This window comes from Antechinus flavipes, chromosome 4 (genome assembly GCF_016432865.1).
Source record: "Antechinus flavipes isolate AdamAnt ecotype Samford, QLD, Australia chromosome 4, AdamAnt_v2, whole genome shotgun sequence".
NCBI lineage: Eukaryota > Metazoa > Chordata > Mammalia > Dasyuromorphia > Dasyuridae > Antechinus > Antechinus flavipes.
In genome coordinates this window covers 387958613-387975536 of record NC_067401.1, presented here as the reverse complement: position 1 = coordinate 387975536, position 16924 = coordinate 387958613, and the positions used below count along the sequence as shown (strand labels likewise).

At 38.5% G+C, this 16924-nt stretch overlaps 1 long non-coding RNA gene and 1 other non-coding gene across 2 annotated transcripts; one reads left to right on the top strand and one right to left on the bottom strand.

Moving 5' to 3' along the window:
- Positions 1–5531: 5531 nt before the first annotated feature.
- LOC127559985 (uncharacterized) lies at positions 5532–9467 on the bottom strand. The gene is made up of 2 exons (XR_007953243.1): positions 9262–9467; positions 5532–5562 (listed from the first exon to the last, which is right to left on the bottom strand). It is a non-coding gene; the product is annotated as an uncharacterized LOC127559985 (long non-coding RNA).
- Positions 9468–12803: 3336 nt separating this feature from the next.
- Positions 12804–12921, top strand: LOC127563696 (5S ribosomal RNA). Its single transcript, XR_007954131.1, has one exon. It is a non-coding gene; the product is annotated as a 5S ribosomal RNA (ribosomal RNA).
- The last annotated feature ends 4003 nt before the right edge of the window (positions 12922–16924 follow it).

The window sequence follows — 16924 nt, the reverse complement described above, 5'->3', positions numbered from 1 at the left end:
GTGGGTGATCCTCCACTAATCAGTTCTGCTCATCTGACCAAGCTTTAGTTGCCTCATTTGTAAAATGAAAATAATAATCTCTTTCTCATCTATTTCACAGGGCTGTTGTAAAGACAAAATAAAATATTGAATATGAAATGACCTCAAAATTCATATAGTTATTATAAGTTATAATGATAAATAAAGATAGAGTCACATGTCATTTGCCAAGCACATTTTAGAAATCAGGTGAATGGAAATACAAATCATTTTTCCTATGCAACTGAAAATTGTCCTTTAAATGATATCAATTTAATTTAATTTTAATCATTTGCTATTAATCTCTTTCTAAAATATAAAATCTACTCTTAAGGTTTCTTAAACTGAACTTTTAAACACAATTTTCGTTTTCCTATCTTTAGAAATATCAATGGTTATCTTAAGACTAGATACCCTTGGGGGCCATTGAGGTGGGTGGGACCCTATATTAAACAGTCCCAGGCTTCTGTGGCTTTTGGTTTTGTTTCCTGCTTTTTTATAATTTTCCTGTCTCCTTCCTCCGTATGAGTCTGTCTGCTGTCACGTCTTGCTATAATCAGCATTCCTCCTGCTCTGTTACTCTAATTGAAACTTCTAATCTGCTGTAGAGCCGGAAACCAGATAACAAAATATGTTAGAATTGTATCTAAAATAAAAGTAAATACATTCTGAGTGAGGGGCTCTCCCCTGAACAAAATAAATATGCTTTAATGTATGGATGTGGTGACATAAAGAGAATAAACGAATGTATGAATTCTATGTCAGAAGAAATGAGTTTGAATCTAGGCTTTGCTATTTATAATTTGACTCTGGTTAAGTAATTCTTCTATTCTGGAGACTCAGTTTCCTCATCTGTAAAAGGCTCTAGATGATTTCTTCCACTTTTAGATGTTATGATCTATTTTGGCAGCTCAGAGGCCCATTTTTGCTCACTTCCTGGTTTTTACTTATACTCCAGATAGTGAGTTTGCCAGACAAGTGACTTTTTAATATTAAAAAAAAATTAGTTCCAGCTAAATTATCCCCTGTGAATTCTCCAAGATTGTTTAATTTCAGATTGTGATACCACATGTGAAGACTTAGAAAAAGCAAGGGGAAGCTAGAGTGAGAGCCATTTCTTCAAATTTGCCAATCTATTACTTCAAAAAGATTTGCCTAAGCTGTGTACCCTTTATTTTCTCTGCATATTTCTTCCCTGAGTTTTTCAGTAAAGCTTTATTCCAATACATTTTTGTTCTGTTAAGATAAGTTAGGGGAAGAAAAGGTGGGATTCCCTGGGTCTGAAGAACTGCAGAATGGCCAGAACCCCAAAAGAACCCAAAAGAGAAGGGCTAGTGGTAGTTACCAAGTCATTTTCCAAAGTACCCCAGCGAATGAACCTGGATTCTATCTAGCAATATTAATTCCTTGCTGTCCCAAGGCATTTTCTTATATAGGATTTCTCCATTCCCTATGACATTTATGGACTACTTCCCTTCATCATCTATCAATGTGGTCTCTGGGAAAGTAAGGTTTTTTTAATGTGAGATCCAGCAAACTATCATATAAATCCATAGCTTCTTCAATATTTCTTGAGGCTTCCTCAAATTGTTTTAAATTATATGCTAATGTTCTATTCCATTAATACAAATACTATAACTCTTCCAAACTTGCTAAACTCTGAGGCCTCTCTGATATAGCCTTGAACCTCAGGGCTGTGGAAGGCTCAGAATTTCCCCCAAATCTTAACCTGTGGTGAAATCACAATGGTCAAGAGCTCAACAGCTTCACACTGCTAACCTATCCAGGTTAAATGGAACCACCAGGATCAGGGTTTCCCAGCCTGCTTAAAGCCCTCTCCCAGGATTCCTTGTCTTAACCATCACTGATCTTCTCTGGACTGGGGTAGAAGGACCCAGGATCCTTTCTAGTGTTCTATTGTAGAGGAATTTGCTCTGATTCACCTTTGCAGGAACATAGAGATCATTTTAGGGTCTGATTAGTTCCAAGGGGTCTTTGTTCACTTGCAAGAAAGTGCAGAGGGAAAAGATAGAAAGGCTTGACCCTCGATGATAGACATCACACAAAATGTCATTAATCCCTATGGGTTCTGTCTTTGGAATCTTCCCCCTTTAGGGATCAAATCTGGGGGTTACCCTGTCAGCCACACTCATCTGCTCTCTGGATCCTGGCCCACCTATGCAAGCTTAGGGCTTTCTGAGGACAAGGACTGAGTGTCCCTTATCAGATGAAGCTCACCTTCAAATCAGACTGTTGTTCTCCCACCAAACTGAGAGCTCTCTAGGGACATGGACTGTGTTTCTTTCATCAGTCTTAGAGTTCTCTAGGGGTAAGAACTACTTCTCCCACATTATCCTGGGAAACTTAGAGGTCAAAACCACATCTACCTCCTCCTTTTTCTGCATGCTATAATGATATATATTACTGATCTCTATAAACAAAAGGAAGTGGATGGTGTTAACTGATTTTGTCATCAGACTTGAAGAGGACAAGTCTCAGAGAGGCAAAAAAGTTGTAGAGTTGCAAGGAGACAATAAGGAACAGGGACTTCCTTTTCCTTAGCTCTACTCCTTTCCTCAAATGTCCAGCCCACCTTCATCAGGTTGGAGATTCAACTTAGCCCAATTAACTTACCTCCCTTCAAGCATCCATACCAGGAAAAGCAAGGAGAGAAAAAAAAAATCAGAATAAAGAGTCAATAGGAAGCATAAATGTATATCATAATAAGGACATGCAGACTTACTGGGAAAAAAAAACCACCTGAGAATAATAGCTGACACAAAAGAAATCTGGCAGTGGTGGGGGCACTGGGAGGTGAGAGGAAGGGAGCAAGGGAGGGGCAGGAAAGGAAGCAAATTAAAACAGAATATAAAGTGATACTTCCTTCTATAAATCATCACTCTCAGTTCTTGGGCTTCTCAGTGTAAAATGCCTCATACTTTGCAAGAGATTTTTCTCAGCCTTAATATATGATCCTCATCAAGTCATTTCTGACAGTTACATTTTAGGGAGAACATTAAAAAAGTTAGAGAATCCAGAAGAGAACAACCAGATTGGTTTGTTTTGTATGAAGGAATTGAGTCTATTTCGCCTAAGCTAACAAGAAAGGAGGAACATGATAGCTCTCTCCAAATATTCTGAAGGATTGTCAAATGAAGGAGGGGATAAGTTTGTCCTATTCAGCCTCAGAGACCAGAACTAGGAACAGTGCAGAGAAGTTACAAATATGCAGATTTGGGCTTAGTGGCACGTGAGACACAGATCTCTACAAATGAAGCAGGACATCTCAGAGATCCCTTCTTTCCCCTTTCTATTGGAGGTCTCCAAGCAAATATTGAATGATCGCTTATTGAGCATATTTTGGAAGATATTGTTCAAATATGGGCCAGAAGATATGATTTATCTATTTCTTTACTCCTGGAAATTCAATAAACATTTATTGACTATCAACTGTGTACAAGGCATTGTGCTTACAGCTTAGATTCTAGCATGCTGCAGTGGCAGAAAGACTGATTGATGGATACCTAGGTTCACATCCTGGTTCTGACACTTAGCAACTGTGTGATCTTGGACTTTTCTGAAGCCTGTGTTCTTACATATGAAATGGATCCACTTGTACTTTTAAAAAATAGCTTTTTATTTTCAAAATACATGCAAAGATAGTTTTCAACATTCACCCTTGCAAAACCTTGTGTTGCAAATTTTTCTCCCTCCCTCCATCTTCTCCCCTAGACAGCAAGTAATCCAATATAGGCTAAACATGTGTAATTCTTCTATACATATTTCCACATTTATCATGCTGCATAAGAAAAATCGGATCAAAAAGGGAAAAAATGAAAAAGAAAAAAAAGCAAGAAAATAACAACAAAAAGATGAAATACTATGTTGTGATTCACAGTCAGTTCCCACAGTCCTCTCTCTGGATGCAAATGATTCTCTCTGATCCAAGTCCATTGGAATTTGCCTGAATCACCTCATTGTTGAAAAGAGCTGCGTCCATCAGAGTTGAGCATCACGTAATTTTGTTGTTGCTATCTACAATGTTCTCTTGATTCTACCCACTTTACTTAGCATTAGTTCATTCTACGTATACTTCCTATATCCTAGGATCATTGCACCAAAAAAAAGGACTCTATAAGCCTTAAAACATGACACTAATGTGGGTTTTTATTATATTCAGCCCCATCAGTTACTTTATGATGCCATGTCCCCTCAGTGAAAAGTAAAAAGGACGGGCATTGGAATCCACTCAGTTTATTTAATTAATACAAAAAGGACCTCAAAAATAGACCGGGTAATTCCACCTAAAGAATCTGACTTGGTTTAAAGTTCTTACAGTAATGAACTGGCAAGATAATGGAAAGAACATTAACCTGGGAGCAAAGATGATTCTAGTCTCTATCTAATGTTGCAAATCTGACCATATCATTGCCCATCCACCACTTCAAGCCTTCCACTTAAATTCCACTGGTCCCCTATTACCAAGATAAAATATATAATCCTCTTTTTGGTCTTCAAAGCCCTTTATTACGTGCCCCCCACTCCTCACCTTTCCAGTATTTTGCAACCCTTCACTTGGCACTCTCACCCTATTCTTTGATTCAGTGACATCGGTCACTCCATTTCCTGGCTCCTTTCCCCAGGAATAGAATGTTCTGCCTCCATCTCTTCAGTATTTTCTTCAAGACCCAGATTAAATCCTTCCTTCTACAGGAAGTCTTCTTCTAATCTAGTGTTTCCCCTCTTTTGATTATTTCCTATTTATCTTGTATATAGCTTATTTATATATAGTTTTCATCTTGTCTCCTCGATTAGATTGTAAATTCCTTAAGGGCAGCTCTATCTTTTTTCTTTCTTTGTATCCCCAGAACTTAGCACAATGACTGGAATATAGCAGGAACTTAATAATTATTTATCAGTTAACCGTCTTCTTTTCTTCTTGCCATTTATATAGCTTTAGATCACGCAACTGAATCAATTCTTCATCTTTTAAATGGGGACAGTAATAGCTAATCTTCTCGACACAGAGTTATAAGTATCAGCTGTGGCCACATGGAGACCAATTGTGGAAAATGAGATCAGGGCTATTTGGGGGGTTTTTTGGCACTGTTAAGGATACTTTCTTTGTACCTATGCTTACATAGTGCCTGGCACATAATAGGTGCATTATAAATATTTGTTGATTTGACTTATGCTCTGAAAATGACAAAAGTCCTATGCAAACTCATTATTGATGGGAGTTGGTTTCTAACAGCAGCTGTGCTGAGGAATTTAAAGCAAGTCTCAGATGAAAGAATTTGATTTTCATAAAGGACTTAGAGCCTTTTCCAAGAAAGCAACTTGTTTTAAATGACAGATAGCCTGGGCTGTACCATGTGTCCAAGACTCCAACCCCCTCATCCACATACCCACACCCATCCACCCCCTCAATCACCCCCTATATGCATGCACACACACAGATACACATAAATACTTTCTCTGGGAAGGAAAGAACAGAGATCAGTGTAACTTACGGTTCAGGCATGGTAGCAAGGAAAGCAGCACCTATAACCAACACAGATAAAAACTGATTAGCAAGGGAGAACCATAGATCTGAAGCTTGGTAGATTGTGAGAACCTCAGAGATCAATTAGTCCAATCCTTTCTTTTACAGATGAGGAAACTGAGGCCCAAAGAAGAAATGGCTTGACCAAGTTCACATGGTTAGTGTCAGTAGAATTTAAACCAACGACCTTTAGCTTCAGTGTCTGTGATATTGCCACTGTCCACCCCTGTCCACTGACCCCCAATTCACATTCTAGTCCAGAAGCTTAGTAGGGCATGTAAGCAAAGTTAGCCTCTTCAGCTCAAGGACAAGAGGGAAACACTAAGGATAGAGGAATTAGAACACAGATGATGAGAACGAGTGAAAGGAAAGCAGGTCTTCAAATAAATTCAGTGACCTGAATGAAATAGTGCTCCTACGGGAGGACTTCCTGGAGGAGGAGGGTTTTATCCGGGATTGGCAAAAAGGAAGGACAACTATACTTCTGGGTGGCGTGAGCAATTGGAAAACAGCATAAAAAAAAGAGGAATTCTTGGTCCTCTCCTACTTTTTTCTGAAATTTTCACTCCTGGATTCACTAATAAGTCCAATAACAGAAATAAATGCAATGTTGCCAGAAAGGTCCACTTATATTAGGTACATAAAGAGCCAAATTAGCCAGGTTTCTCAGATTATCTCAATGATATCTTGGGCCTAGGGGTAATGGAGAGGGGGATACAGGGGAAATTATGGTAAAAGTAAGTTCTGGGTGATGGAGGCTATATATGGGCATGGAGAGTAGTGACACTTTTCCTGTCTTGTCTGAGGCTTGAAGGGAGTGCATTTATTGGGAGATTGCAAGGGAAGAAGTGTAGAATATAAAGAGCAATGAACTTAGGTTCAAAAGAATAGCTTGAGAACCATTTTTTTGACTTTGGGCTTCACCCTTCAGAGACTTAACTTTCTCATCTATAAAGTAAGGAGATGCATATGGTCTAAGAGATCTCTCAGGTCTCTTCCATTTCTAAAAATGCTAAAATTCTGTGAAGGTGAGTGAAGACAATGTATGTATAGGATGTGATGGATGGGGAGATGATGGTACCTAGTTAGAATGGGAAAGCTGGGATATGCTTTGATAAATGAGCTATTGAATAAGAGAAAGAGTCCTTGACTTGGAATCAGAGGGACTGGATTTGAAGGAAGACTTTAATTAATCAACTAATTAACTATCAGCTAATTAATAATGTTCTGGAGTAAGAGCCTGTTTCTCCATCTACAAAATGAGGAGGTAGTTGATCTCTGAGATCTCCATCTCTAGCATTGTATGATCATATTGCCTCCATGTGGTACCAGAGAATCTTTGCAATTTCTTGAAGGAAAATCCTTGAAATTCAAGGTCAAGAATTAGGATTTGATCCAGGAAACCATTTCTAAAGAAAGGAATATGCCTTTTAAAAATTTATTCTAGATTTCTTCCCTTTCTTATTCCCTCCATCCTCTCCCCCTACATCTCTTTCCTATCCCATTTCTGTCCTCCTTAAAATATTGCCTCTAATCCCCCAAGGGGAAGAGTTTTTAGTTAATCTTTACTCTGCCTGACCTCACTATCTCTCTTAGGAAGACCTTTAAACCCTCACCTTTGCCCCTGCTTCTGTCCCTGATGGAAGGCTGAAGTTTTGACTCCACAATCCCAGTTGTCTTCCTGTTACTCAGAGAGAGAGAAGCAGAGCTGCCCCAGGACCCAGAAGACAACTTATAAATTCCTGAAATGCTTGGCTGAAATTAGACCTTTTATGGCCGGCTACTTAATCTGCTATTCCCGCTCATCCCACGATTCTGGGCAAGTACAGCGAGAAATAGGAGCTAATAGAGTCCCACAAGCTCCATTCCCTGGATTAGTTTATCAGCATTTATCCTCTTCTCATAATCTTAGTCTCCTGAAGTCAGTGCTCAGTTGGACAGTTTTTATATTTACTTCCCTGGGAAAAGCCAATACTTCAATAGGCACATGCTAAAGTCTGTAAACCCAGACTTCACCAAATGATCACTAGTGTTGCCATGTCTATGGACTTTCTTGATTGGTACCCACATCTCCTGTAACCAATATGAATCAGATTTAACTCCCATCCTGGGCATATATCTTCACTACTATTGAGTTTCTGGGACCCCTTCCCTTAAAGAAGTCATTGGTAACTCTCTACAAAGAAAATCTGGACCCAGATACCCCATACTCTGCAGAAAGGGCCTTTCATCTGCCAACAGCTTTGAGCTTGACTTGACTATATGGTACTGTCTCTTGAATATAAGACAGGTTGACATATATGGTGCTGGAGCATCAAGACTTTACAGGGTCTAGGATCCCATATTCCCAAACTTAGATGAGTGAGAAGTCCTTCAGGAATGCTAATCTGATTGGAGTGAGAGCTGCAAAAACATTCTCAAGTCAGGGTTTTCACCTCACAAAAATCAGGAGATTGGAGAAAGGTTTTTCAAAATGGAACATTGGGTTAAAAATTAGGCAGAGGGATTTGTGTGGGGTGTGTGTACTTGTGTGTGTTCTGTGTGTGTGTGTGTATGTGCAAGAAACTATTCTTCTCATGAATCTTAATAAACAGGGATGTTAAATCCTATCTTAATTTGATTTCTACTTCTGTCCTCTCTCCTATCATTCTACCTCTTCACACACGCTCCCCAGACATACTGACCCCGATACTATGTCCCTAGCTAAGGCATCCTCTCCTCTCTGATAGGAGAATCAATTAGTAGTACAGTGCTTATCACTCTGGGTTGTGTCACTTCTTCTCTTCTATAGCTGTCAATAAGAAACTCTTATCTTTTTTCCCTCTCTAGAACTGCCTGGATGACAAATTCCAGATCCATTTGTCATTCCACTAAAAAAAAAAAATCATCCATTATTCTTAAAGACTCCAGACATCTCCACCTATCTGCAGAGAAGCTCACACTTGTATTGTATTGGATGCATTGATTGACCTAATGTACCTAATTCTGAGCAGCATTGAGGGATGCTCTCACTATTTTCCATCCAGCCTTGCCCTCCCCTTTAAACACTGCTCTCCATCTCTTAGTGCCCACAGTGGTGAATTTGGTGGGAAGCAGAGTAGTGAATTCTGTACCATTTTGGACACTCACTCAGGGTGTTATTTATCCCCTACCTTGTCCTATCAGCTCCTTTTTATACAGACGATAAAGATGTGTCCTTATTTTCCTTCCAGGACATAGAAAAAGAAATAAGAAAAATTCCTTAGTGATATCTTTGGGATGTCTCTGTTCTTCTTCTTATCCCTATTCCCAAGGCTCTCAAATTCCATTCTCCACAAATTTCCCTATCTGATTTCTCCATTTTTCCTCCTTTGCAATCAAGTCATGCTTTGGAAGAATTTTCAAGTGTGGAAACACATATCCTCCTAGCCCAGGTAGAGACTTCCCAGCCTGAAAAGAAAGACTCTGCCACTTTGCTTAAAAATGCAACTTTCTCCTCTGACAATTGCTTTGAAGAAATTCACCTAGGAGTTTTTTCAGGTTGTAGGTTAGACTGCCAAACCTTAAATGGATGGGCACAAAATATCCCCTTCTTCCATCCTACACTCTTTGGGATCTAGTCCCACTCTTCACCCCTTGTTCTTGTTTTACCTAGACTCAAACCTCAGCTAGTTTCGGATTTATTTTCCAAAATCAGGAGCCAGGCTTCAGACACTTACCTATTACAGTCTTAGGAGAGTTGGGATGGTCTAGGGCTGCTGGAGGACTGCAGACTGCAAGGGGCTGAAGGCTGGTGGAGACTATGAAATCTACGGTCCACAGCAACTGGCTAGTAAAAATAGAACATGCTCTGCTACCCTCCTATGCACCCCCACCCTCTCCCCACCCCCTACACTATAGGCACACACTATAGATATATCCAGGATCTGAGCAAATACTCCTCATGCTGCCCAAGCACACACAACTTCAGAACACACCATTACAATCACACACACACACACACACACACAAAATATTTGTGGACACAGTCCATAGACTAAGGCAAAACCATCCTTGGGCAGAAAAAGGAGAGGAAGGGAGAAATGAGAGCTGGGTAGGATCTGTACAAGTGGACAGTGAGATGAGAGTAGAAGGCATTAAAAATGGAGATGTGGGGGGTGGTGGGTGCCTATGAGTGTATGTGAGCATGAACTGTGAGGCAGGGAACGGGTTTTCGGGGGAAGCGGCGTGTTGCTGCTAAGCTATGGATTTATTCCTAGCTCTTTGTCCTTAAGAGCAGACACGAAAATAAGCTCCCAAAGCCCATGAGATCAAGAACTAAATGAAGTCAGGCAAAGGGCCTAAAAGAAATTGGACTGAAATTGTCCAAGATATATGGTCATCCCTGAATCTCCTTGCTAACTTTCCCTGACTCTGGTGTTTATGAAAAAGTCCCAGGTGTATCTGGGATAGGGGAGATGCTTGAGTTTTAGGGGCTAATGTCTGAAGCAGCAAAGAGGAATAGAGTTGAGGATGGTGAGCCATACTCAGTCAACAAATATTTAAGAGCTTGTTATGTCTACTGGTAATAGGAGGCCAGTATGACTGTAAGTGTAAAATGGGCAAATCCTGCTTTCCTTGACTGATGCATCTGAAGATCTAGAGATGCTATGAAACCTTAGAAAGGTGGGTTTCCAGGAACCCAGTTCAATGAATTCAGAACAAACCATATGCAAGGGTCCTTCCTTCACATCTTTGTTTCTAGCTAAACCGCAGATGGGACTCTTAGCATGCCTGAACCTCGTGGACTGCACCTGTTCTTTGGATATTTTTAGGAGACAGTTTTTGAACACATAATACCAGCCCTATAGTCAGGGAAAGACAATGCTTGCTATGTTAATCCCCAAGGTTATTATAGTTAAGTTGCTGGGCTCAGCCTGGGCATGGGACTGGAATCCCCAGGGTGGGGGAAGAGGGAACATTGGTGATGGACAGGGAGACTGACTCTTCATAGAAGAACTAAGGGAGGGAACCTTTATCATCCAATATCCTCTTAAGAATTCTTTTTGGCTTTCATTGTCCCCACCCCTTCCCCATAAGATATAGCAGGTATATATTCTAAGACAGGTGCCAGATACATGACAGCAAATTCACAACACAATGGAATGCAACCTGAATGAGATTAAAATGTAATTGGGAAATATTTTATAATATAAATACAATAAAGCATAATGTTGCATGTTAAAACTAAGTCAGTATGAAACCAATAGAATTCCTTAGAATTAATGGCCCACTAATTTGGATTTAATACCACTGACCTAAGAGACAGAGATAAGAAATCTATCATCCATCAACACAGCCCATTCAAGGTGTGTCAAGGTTCATGATGTTCAGGATCCTACCCCCTGATTTTCAAGAGCTTATATTCTTTGGAGACAAGAGTGATTGCTCTCCTCCTATCTGTGAATTTCTTTTCCATTCTTTTTTAATTTAATATTTTCCCCAGTTACACATAAAAGAATTTTTAACGTTTTTTTTGAAAATTTTGAGTTCCAAATTCTCTCTTTTCCTCCATTTCCATTCCTTATCCCTTCACCAAGAAGGCACATATGAAATCATGTAAAACATTTCCATAAAATTCATGTTTTAAAAGAAAACAAATATCCTTCCCCCAAAAAAAAACTCTCAAAAAATATCTTCAATATGTATTCAGACATAATCAGTTCTTTCTCTTGGTATGGATAGGATTTTTTATCATGAGTCCTTCAGAGTTGTCTCAAATCATTGTATAATTGAGAATAGAAAAGTCATTCTCAGCTGATCATCTTATATTATTTGCTGTTACTTTGTATACAGCACATTTTGTTTTGCATGAGCTCATAGAAATGTTCCAAGTTTTCCTAAGAGCTTCCTGCTCATCATTTCTTATAGCACAATAGTATTCCATTCTAATCACATACCACAATTTATTCAGCCATTCCCCTCAGTTTCTAATTCTTTGCCCCAAGAAAAGAGCTAGTATAGATATTTTTGCACAAATAGGTTCTTTTCCTTTCCTTTTTATTTTTTATCTCTTTCGGGCTACATGTCTAGTAATGATATTGTTAGGTAAAGGGTTTGCATGATTTTATAGCTTTCTCGATGTTTTCTTCTTCATTCTTAAAGAGTCCCCAGGTTTGCTGGTAGTACAAATTTCCTTAACTCAATCCTGGAAGATTTGCTGAAAGAGTTGTGGGGAAAGAGTTAGACAGTATCAAGATAAGAGGGATTTCCAAGAAAAAAAAGTCTGGCTTGAGGAATGAGGACAGGCAAGATTGAGAAGAGGAGATCTAACCATTATATACCTCTCAGATTGGCTAAGATGACAGGAAAAGATAATGACAAATGTTGAAGGGAATGTGGGAAAATTGGGACACTGATACATTGTTGGTGGAATTGTGAAGAGATTCAACCATTTTGGAGAGCAATTTGGAACTATGCTCAAAAAGTTATCAAACTGTGCATACCCTCTGACCCAGCAGTGTTTCTACTGGACTTATACCCCAAAAAGATCTTAAAGGAGGGAAAGGGACCTGTATGTGCAAAAATGTTTGTGACAGCCCTCTTTGTAGTGGCAAGAAACTGGAAACTGAGTAGATCCCTATCAATTGGAGAATGGCTGAATAAGCTATGGTACATGAATGTTATGGAATATTATTGTTCTGTAAGAAATGACCAGCAGGATGATTTCAGAGAGGCCTGGAGAGACTTACATGAACTAATGCTAAATGAAATGAACAGGACAGAAGATCATTATACACGACAACAAGAAGGCTATATGATGATCAATTCTGATGGATGTGACTCTCTTCAACAATGAGATGATTCAAACCAGTTCCAGTTATTCAGTGATGAAGAAAGCCATCTACGCCCAAAGAGAGGACTGTGGGAACTGAGTGTAGACCACAGGAGAGCATTTTCACTCTTTCTATTGTTGTTTGCTTGTATTTTGTTTTTCTTTTTGTTTTCTTTCAGTTGACCTCATAAGCCACACTGCCAATTCAACCACAAATATTTAAGAGCTTTCTTTTTTTTTCCTTTTTGATCCAATTTTTCTTATGCAGCAAGATAACTGTATAAATATATGTATATACATATAGTGTTTAACATATATATATATATATATTAACATATTTAATATGTATTTGGACTATCTGTCATCTAGGGGAAGGGGTGGGGGGAAGAAGGGGTAATTTGGAACAGAAAGCTTTGCAAGGGTCAATGTTGAAAAATTACCCATGCAGTCTACAGCCATACCATCCTGAATGCGCCCGATCTCGTCTGATCTCGGAAGCTAAGCAGGGTCGGGCCTGGTTAATACTTGGATGGGAAACCCCTGGGAATACCGGGTGCTGTAGGCTTTAAAAAAAAAAAAGAAAAGAAAAATTACCCATGCATATGTTTTAAAAGTTTTAATTAAAAACATCTATTTTAAAAAGACAAAAAAAAAGACAAAGGACTAACAACAATAATGAGTGAGAGAGAGAGAGAGAGAGAGAGAGAGAAAGAGAGAGAACAGATCTAGCTCAATATCAAAAGAGAGACTTCATTAATTTATTAGCAATCACTTATTATGATCATGTGCCAGATATTATGTGAAACACTGAAGATACAAGGATAAAAATTAAATAATCCCTGCCCTTGAGAAGCTTTCCTTCTATGCAAAGGAGTCACATAGAAAAGGGATTTTTAAAGATAGCTCAGGCTCCCCCAATGGTTGTATCCTCCCCATAGGTATGAATGAGGCCTACAAAGTCTACAGGGGCTTAATTAGAATTCTGGTGTTTTTAATTCATTGGTTCATTATTTATGTAAATAATTTTTCTTTGTAGTAGAAATGCTGATTAATGGTTTTGTGAACCAATGGAAGATAATTCTTTTCCTAGCTCTCTAACCTTCTCTTCAAAGGGACAATTAACAAGCATTTATTATCTAAAAAATCAATAAGCATTTATTAAAGGTCTAATATATGTATTAAGCACTGAGAGTACAAATACAAAAATGAGACAGTCCTGCCCTAAGGCATTCATAGTCTTCCAAAAGATAAATGTTCACAGATAAGTACTCACAGGAGATAGACAAAAAATACAAAATAATTTGGGCAATTTAGGACATACAGAGAGTGACTTGCAAGGTCTGTGACTGAAATAAGAGATGTAGAATCAGAAGTCCCCAGCCTTCCCTATCACTCCTGAGTCCATTGTGTAATAAGCAGTGGGTGTGGAATTAACTGACATGGGTTTGGTTTCTAGTTGTGATACAGTTGGAACTCACTTAGTACAACTGATGAATTCTGGGTTGTAGTCCCCATTATTTAAATTTGCACTGCATCAATTCCATTGGATTGGAACAAAAGATCCTATTTTACATTAATTATTTAATAATTTACATTAATTAATAATAATTTACAAAATTATAATTTTGAATAGGGTGGATTCAACACATGGAACCCCTTTATGAGATTCATTATTTGAATTTATCAGGACTCAGCTGTATGATCTTGAGCACTGAACTTCCTTTCCCTGAACCTCAGTCCAAGAAAAGAAAAGGATTTAGATGATGTCCAAAGTCTCCTGCAGTCCTAAATTCTACAAATGAAGAATAATGTTCATTCTGCTCTTGCATTCCTAGCCAATGCCCCTCCCCTTTTCTTGAAGCACACTAATCTCAGAAACAGTATGTTGGGGTGGGTGAGCTGTCCCTGTTTACCTCCCACCTCACCCGGGTCCCATAGTTTTACTTCTTTCCTGGGGACAGCAGCAGTAGGCTGGCATGTATCCGGAGGCTATCTTTCTGCAGTCTTCTCTTCTTGCAACTACCTCACCCCCATAAAGCTGTCATCCCCCTTCTGCACATATCCTGCTCTGTGCTACAGCCACCTTTCTTTTCTGGCTGCAGGGCAGGGACTACACATTTCTGAAGCTGGGTATTCATATCTGCTGTGTCAACAGGATTCTTCATAGCTGACTTCTTGCTCTTTCTTTTCAATTCAAAATAAATGAATTCAACAGAACAAACACTTTGTTAAGTGATTGCTATTTGCAAAATTCTTGCCAGGTACTGAGAACATATTGATGGGAAAAAAATAACACAAAATGACATAGTCTCTGCCCTCAAGGAGTTTGCAATCTATTAAGGGGAATGAAGCAGCTAGGTGGCTCAGTAGGTAGCACTTAACCTTATGGGGACTTAATTTCTTTATCTGTAAGATGAGAGAAAGATTAGCTTGCTTTCAAAGTTCCTTCTAGACTGTGATCCTTCCTTGGATCCTTTCCATGTCTAAGGTTATACACAAAGGTCAGTTGATCTCATGGGCTATACTGTCAATTCAACCACAAATATTTGAGAGCTTACATTATCTTGGGCTCTGTACCAGGATTAAGAGTGGCTCAGTGTATAGAGCACTGGGCTTGGAGTCAGGAAGACCCGAGTTTGAATTCATCCTCAGACACTCACTAGCTTTGAGACTTTGGCAAGTAACTTAATTTCTACTTGCCTTAATCTACTGGAGAAAGAAATGGCAAACCACGCCAGTATCTTTGCCAAGAAAATTCCATGTGAAAGCACAAATTGGACACAACTAAATGACTGAAAAACAACAACAAGGAGAATGAGACATGTATGGGAATAATTATATCAGAAAGTCAGTAGAACTGGAATTATAGAATATCATAGGAAACCCTTCTAAGCTGCTTATTTACTATCTATGTGACTTTGGCCAAATGACCACATTTCTCTGGGCTTCAGTTTCCTCATCTGTTAAATGAGAGATTTGGACTAAGTGATTTTTGAGGTGCCTTCTATAAACTTACGATATTAGGAAAATGAAAGTTAAAAGTTAAGTTTAAAAATTCAAAAAACGATAAAATTCATAGATAGTCTAGAGGTCCTTTTATTGACTGCTACTTATCAGTTATGTGACCTTCAAGGCAAGTCACTTAATATGATTGGGATTTAATTTCCTTATCTGTAAAATGAGGGAGTAGGACTTAGCTAGCTTTCAAGATTCCCTCTAGCCCTAAATCTATGATTATGTGTCTCTGCTTGAATCCCTTTAATACCATCTAGTCAGAAGCAAGGCCCAATTATGTGAATCTATGAAATCAATCTAAGGTTATGGGATCATAGATTTACAGTTTGAAAAGACTTCAGGGTTTCCCCTTTCCCTTTAATTTTACAGGTGAGGAACAGAGGCTCAGAGACATTAAATGACTTTCCCAGTATTACACAGTTAAAATATATCTGAGGTGACATTTGACATCAAGTCTGGTATCTTATTTAATCCTAGTCCTAATTCTAATCTAAACTCCAGGTTGAGCCAGAACAAACAGTTTCTGTTTGTCACTTCATTCTGTTTGTTCGTTTTTCTATCTATTCATAATTAGCTTAATTAGTTTCATTTTTTAATATTAATTTTGTATTTTAAATTCCAGATTCACTCCCTTCCTCCACCTCAACCAAGTCATTGAGAAAGCAAGAAACATGATACCCATTATATATATATGAAGTCAAGCAAAACATATTTCCATATTAGTCATATTGCAGAAAAAAAGTAAGAAAAAGTAGCCCAAATTTTGTTTTAATCTGTATTCAAAATTCATTATTTTTAGCTCTGAAGATAGATGATATTTTTCAAAAAGAGTCCTTTGGGATTGGGATGGGTCATTCTTTTGATTAGAATGACAATCATTAGAATGAATTAGAATTATAATGAATTACAGTTGATCATTATTACAATCTTACTGTTATTATGTACAATGTTCTCTTGGTTCTACATACTTTACTCTATATCAATTCATATAAATTTTTTCAGGCTTTTTTGAATCTATTCCTTTCATCATTTCTTACAGCACAATAGTATACCATTACAATCACAGACCATAAGTTGTTCAACCATTCCCTAATTGACAGGCATCCCCTAAATTTCCAATTCTTTGTTGGGCTAAATTGAGAATTACACTTCCAGGATGGGCAGGGGTAGTGACAAGAGGCTAAGTTAGTTGCTAAGCTTCACATAGTTAGTATGTGCTACAGGATGAGACATGAATCCATGTGTTCTTAACTCCAAGGTCAACTCTCTATCCATTACCCCATACTGACTCTTATGTGCTTCATACTTTTAGGACTGTCTACCACTGTCAAGTATAGTTATAGCAGCAATTGAAGGAATATCAAAGAAACTAGAGGATGTGCAAATGGCTAGACTCCTAGGGACCAACTGAATACAGGAAATTGATTGAAGCATCCTTGCTGGCCAACCTGAACCTTGAATCTAACTTCATGCTGGTCCTGTCTTGAACCTTGTTATGATCTTAAGTCTTAATCCTGCCCTTGCTTCAGAAACATACTCCTTGTTTGGTCCTT